The sequence below is a fragment of the Lontra canadensis genome, unplaced genomic scaffold (genome assembly GCF_010015895.1).
Source record: "Lontra canadensis isolate GAN:19392208 unplaced genomic scaffold, GSC_riverotter_1.0 scaffold131, whole genome shotgun sequence".
Taxonomy (NCBI): Eukaryota; Metazoa; Chordata; class Mammalia; order Carnivora; family Mustelidae; genus Lontra; species Lontra canadensis.
In genome coordinates, this window is record NW_022631125.1 from 24,906 (window position 1) to 31,340 (window position 6,435).

Here is a 6,435-nt window from a genome sequence, read left to right on the forward strand (position 1 = left end):
AGGCTGCCAGGCTGGGAGGAAGCCCAGGCCAGGGGAGAAGTCCCATGCAGGTGTGTCCTGAGCAGTAGCTGTAGCTGAAACAGCATCCCTACCTCCAAATGATTCCAACCCCCTGGCTGTCTGGTCACCCCCAGCCACGGAGCCTTCCCTGCTGAGACCCCAGAACTCCAGCAGCAGAGACAAGCTGTCTTTGCCGTCTCCTGTGAATTCCTGGTGCACAGAATCTGAGCATCAGAAAACGGCTGTTTGATGCCACTACATTTTGGGAAGGTGTGTCACACAACAGTAGTGATCAGGACACCCATTCGTTTCTATAAAAAGCCCCAAATGGGAGGGGGTGAGGGTTAGTAGTTCTCGAGAAATAGGTCTGACTCAGAGAGAGACAAAGAAAACATGTCCTGTCTGAACAAGCACACAGCCCCCCCCCCCAATTCCCAGTGGTTCCCCAATCAGAGGTGAGGTGGGGGCAGGGGTGCAGAAAACGGAACCAGCTTCTCCTGGCGTCAGAGACCGTCCCTCCCCAAAGCCCACGTGCAGACGGAGCCCTGCAGCCTGAGGCTGCAGCCAGGCCTCCGCCAGCCACCTGTCTCTCCAGCACACCCACCTCCCTCCCACCGCTTCCACCCTCTCCCCAGAACAGGGCTCCTGAGCACGGCGAAGGCCATGACCACTTCCCACAAAGCTGCTGCAGACCGCGGGCCCCCGACCCCATCCCTCCCCAGGTTCTGGCCACCGGGCTGACTGCCCCGCGGGCCCAGGCTGCCCCACCTCCCCCACAACACCAACGACACCAGTCCCGCCCCTGCCAGGACCATGGGGTCTGCCTGCAGCCCCAGCTGCCAGTTACCACGCAGCCCCGTTCATTTGCTGGATTGGATCTTTGGATTTTGTCATTTGCTATGCGGGGTTTTCTGACTAATTTGTTTACCAGGTTTAATTCTTCAATCATGTTTTCATTTTAAGAGATTTCAGGGTAATTATGAACTTTGAATAAATCCATCTGAGGCACCAAAGTGCTCTCAGCTCAGCTTGGTGACAGCCTGCCCCTCCACCCGCTACACTGGAGATCTGGTGTGAATAGGACCTCTCCTGCCCGCCCCCACCCCAACTACTGCAATTGAAAACACCTGGGCCTCTAGGAGCCAAGGTCAGGATTGGAGAAAAAGCCACAACTGGAAACCACACTGGGGTGGAGGTGAATTCAGGCCTGCCAGGATCTGGCCCCTCCTCACCCACTTCACCCACGCTGCTCCCCCAGCCAAGGCGGGGCTGTCCCAGCATTGCCAGCTGAGCGTTTATCAAAGTGGGGTGCAGGGCTACCTGGGAGAGGATCAGACACAGAGACCAGAGGCTGGGGCTCTAGTTCTAGTCGCACAGATTCTGAGCCCTCTGGAGTAAAGTGGAAATATATTGAGGGTGAAGGGGATCCTGGGTGGCGCAGTTGGTGGAACCCGGTCTCTTGGTTTCAGCTCTGGTCCTGATCTCAGGGTTGTGAGATCGAGCCCCACGTGGGGCTTGTACTCATCGAGGTGTCTGAGATGCTCTCTCTCCCTCCCACTCTGCTCCTCCTGCTCGCGTTCTCTCTCTCTCTCAAATAAATAAAATCTTTTTTAATTATTTATTTATTTATTTATTTATTTATTTTTGGAGAGAGAGCAAGAGAGATCAGGGGAGAGGGAGAAGCAGACTCGCTGATGAGCAGAGAGCTGGATCCCAGGACCGTGAGATCAGACGCTTAACTGATTGAGCCATCCAGATGCCCCTAAAATAAATAAATCTTTAAAAAAAAATAAATAGGGGCGCCTGGTGGCTCGGTGGTTAGGCGTCTGCCTTCAGCTCCGATAATGACATCAGTGTCCTGGGACCAAGCCCCGAATCGCTTTTTCTAGAAACGAAGGGGTGTCCTGATCACTACTCTTGTGTGACACACCTTCCCAAAATGTAGTGGCATCAGCTCGTACTGCTGAGCAGGGAGCCTGCTTCTCCCTCTCCAGCTCCCCCTGCTTGTGTTCCCTCTCTCGCTCTCTCTCTCTGTCATAGAAAAATAAAAGCTTAAAAAAATAAAAAATTGAAGAAAAATAAAGAAACATATTGAGGATGATGAGGACAGCTCCCATTCCCTTCACTTTGCAACTTGACAAAGGAGCTGATGGGGGGCGGGGCGTATTTTCTAATCTGGATCACATGACACAATAGAGAGGCGGAAGTGTTGTGGAAGAGTCTCTTGGTTGCATCAGTGGGGTCACACTAGCAGGCTGGGGCGATGTGACACCCGAGCCACTGATACAAAAGCAGGGAATGCCACTAGGCTCCTAGCTGTCTTGACTCCTTCACCATTTCTCAGCCGGCACGTTCTGGCTTCTGGATGTGCTGAGATGGTCATCTTTCCGGAGCGTGTGAGCAAGTGAACTGGGACTCCGAATCCCGGTTCCAGCCTCAGTACCTTATCAACGCCACACAGGGAGGCTGCTGGGTCCCGCATTTTATCAGCAACAACAAATTAGGATTGCCTAATTTGCATACCCATATCAAACCTACAGCTCGCCTGGGGTGAGTGGGAAGTGTCCCGCGCGCACACTAATCGTACCTAGGATCAATGGATTAGGCTTCACTAATTTACATGCAGCCAATCACAGCCGAGGCCTGAACAGCAAAGCTGCTGGGGGAACCTATCACAAAACAGGAATTCTCCACCGCGGAATGTAAGCCCCTGAGCATTGTGAGAGGCTGTGTGGGGACCCCAAAGTTGCCCTGACAAGAATCCAGCGTAGGGGACAGTGGAAGCGGCCCAGGGTAAGAGGGAGGGAGTGGCCATACTGTCGTAGTTTGGGTTCTCCTAGAAGCAACACGAGACAAAGATTCGAGACCGGAAGGGACCAGGGTTTTGCCAGAAGACCGCTAGTAAGGGCTGCCTGAGCAGACCGGGTAGCTCTGTGGGCAACTGTTAGGAGCTGAATTGTGTCCCCGGCAAATTCATTTGTTGAAGTCCTAACCCCTAGGACCTCCGAATGCGTCTGTATTTGGAGATGGGGGTCTATAAGGAGGTGATGAAGTTAAAATGAGGTCATCAGTGTTCCCCTCATCCATTCTGACTGGTGTCCCCATAAGGAGAGGAGACTAGGACATGGACACACCCAGAGAGAAGACCTGGCAGGGATACAGGGAGAAGGTGGCCCTCTGCAAACTGAGGAGAGAGACCTCAGGGGAAACCAACCCTGCTGACACCTTAATCTTGGACTTCTAGCCTCTAAAACCGTGGGAAAATAAATGTCTCTTGTTTAAACCCCCCCCCCCCCCCCAGTCTGTAGGACTTCGTTATGGCAGCCTGAGCAACAGAGTCATTTTTATCGAGGGGACAGTGTGGAACATGGGCTCCCAAGCTCTCCCACCAGAGAGATGAGCCTGGGGTGGTTATCTATCAGCTTGTGTCTGGTCCTTAACTTAATCTGGTCCTTAAATGCCAAGTACTTGCCATTTGAAAGTTGGGCCTAGAAGCACTGGGTCGTAAGAGGGAGGGAACTGTGGGCAGCGACAATGGTGGCGTGTGCCCCACAGGCCTTTGACACCAATATTGGACTCTCTTAGGTACCCTCCTAGAGGCTAAGGGACCGTGGCCTTTAACCTCTACCCCAAAGGAATGTGCGTGTGTGGGTCTGTGTGTGTGTTGTATGTGCACTAACAGGAAGGTTTAATCTAGATAGAATACATTACTTTTATGTTGGATAATCCTGCATAATGATGTATGACCCTTTAATGAATATAATTTGCAAAGGTTACCTCTGGTTAGTTTCTCTGCCAAAGCCAGTGGGGTGAACGGAATGTGTACCACGGCTCACCGTGGTCTTGGACCCCTGTAGCTTTGGTGACCTTCCTGATGGGGGCCTGGAGGAGCTCAGTGCCTCTTGCTAATTTTAGACTCATATTCTGGGCGCAGCTAGAGTGAGGGTGCTTTGAGTCAGGCTTCTTGGTTTCAAGCAACTGAAACCAATGATCGCCAACTTCAATAGGAAAGAGATTTCTGGAAGACATGAGATAGTCCAGACTTGTGGGAGGGCAGCAGGACTCATAACTAAAAACACTCTTAGGGGTGGGGAAGGACTAACTTGCTAGCATCCCCCACCCATCGCCTCTGTAGGACACTTTCACTGCTGGACCCATGATGTTGTCATGAATGGTGTCATTGTCCCAGTCTCTTTATTATATTTTCTTGAGATTCAAAGTCTTGGGGCCCCCTGGCTGCTCGGGTTGGGGGAGGTATCAGGGAGAGGAGCTCAGTTCTGAGTTTCTCTAAATGGGGGGCAGACCATTTGTTTCCCCAGTATAACCCAAACTGGGGGATGCCTCCCAAATGGGCGAGACACTTGTCCTTGCTACATGACACATGGTTAGGTGAAAATTCCAGAAAGGGGAGGGGGTAGGATTTATTCTTGTCAGTCCTGGCTTGTTTGTTCAGTGTTGGGTGGGCTGATGGAGACAGTGGGTAAACTGGGTGTCAGGCTGGATGTGGGGTGGGTGCCCTTGACGGGATTCCTGTGGGCACAAAGAGGAACCAATGGGGACAGGGGACAGAGGCAGGAATACTTAAGGATGCTGGGTGTTCTGCTTAGCTCTTACCACATAATGAAGAACTGCAGAACAGTGGTTTAAAACCGTAACAATCATGTGCGCTGCTCACAAATCTGGGGTGTGACTGGGCTCAGCCAAGCAGTTCTTGATTATAGATGTCTTAGGTTGCAGTGACACGGTTGCTGGGCCCAGAGTCATCACAGACTTCTTCACTCACACGTCTGATCCTTGGGCTGGGAAGACTCCCACAGCTAGGGGTGGACCAGCTAGGGTTCTCTGGGTCTCCCTCACTGTGTCTAGGTGGCCTCTCCCCATGGCCTTTCCAACATGGTAGACCAGGACAGCAGGACCCCTTCTGCCTCAGCCCAGGTCTTCCAAGAAAGAGAACCAGACAGAAACTGTATTACCTTTTGTGACCTAGTCTTAGAAATCATGTAGTATCACTTCTGCCGTATTCTGTTCATTCCATGCGAGTCTGGAAGTCCAGCTCATCTTCCGAGGAAGGGGCTAGAGTGTTCCACATTTTGATGGGAGGACTGTCAAAGAATTGGGGGACATATTTTGAAACCACCACAGTGAGCTAAGAGATGGCAAGCAGGCACTTGGCTTGACTGTTGGTCAGGACCAACACATCTTTCTCTCTCCATTTTCTAATTTGGCTGCTCGTTTCCGGCCCTGGCTCGAATTCCCGGCAGCCTATTCGCAGCTAACATGCTCGCACCTCGTGGGCCGGACCTACCACTCCAGTCAATCCCGCTTCATCATTATGCCAAGAGAGCTCATTCCAACTGAAATTTGACTATTGGTTTTTAATTTTGGTGCCATTTTTCATGCTGATGGCTCTTCTGGATGACAGTGAATTACCCTGGGTGCAAATTAAATACAATAGAATTGCTAATCAGGCCATTAGAATACGCTGACAGGAGGAAATCTACAAGTTGTAGATTTCAGCCCACCCAGACCTGGGTGGGCTCTCCCCTTGCCTTTGGGGTAGAATTCACTTGACTTCAAATGGACCAGTACCAGACCCGTTGGAATGCTGGAAACGGACACCTGCAGTCTGCCGGAGGGACTGAGCAAGGCCTGAGCTCCTACCCTGGTTCAGCCGGTTCTTCCGCAGGCAGAATCTCGCCCCAGAGTACTTGTGTCCCCAGGGATTGCTGTCTAACGTTCCATACGCTCTTCTCCGGCAAGGAAGTGTTGTGATTCCGTTCTCAACCTCCAGGCCCACAAGGAAGGCACCAAGTATCTGGCATAATGAACAATGTTTTCAGAGTTCTAAATTTAGAGGGAAGGTGAGAACACAACGGGCGGTTTTCCTCTTGTGTCTAATTCCAAGCAAAGATAGAAAGATTTATCTGTTGAAGACTTGAGGTTGCACGTTCAGTCACAGTTTCTTTGTATTTTTTTAAATTTTTTTTAATTTATTTATTTTTTGGCAATCCCTACAAAAATGACTCAGAGGAAATAGATTCAGAAGCCTCTGCCTACGGGTTCCAATAGCAATGCCCAGGGGCAGTTTCTGTAAATCAAGAGGTAGAATGTGGTCTTCCAGGGCAACGATGCAAGGCCAGACTGGGGGCAGGGATTTTGCCCAGGGAGGGAAGGAGGACTGGGGATGATTTACAAGTGAGAGATGGAGTCCACTGAATCAATACCACCTCAGTTTCCTGCACACTGCCAGCCCTATCTGGCCACTGGAAATGCTGGCAACATTTCACCTTCATAACGGTCTCCTGCGGAGTGGATTATCATCACCACCCCCATTGAATGGACAGTAATCTTGAGGTTAGGTTACTTTCCCAGGGTCACCTAACAAGTTAGTGGCAAGGCCAGTGATACTGGATTAGGTTCAGCTGCGGAAGGGTG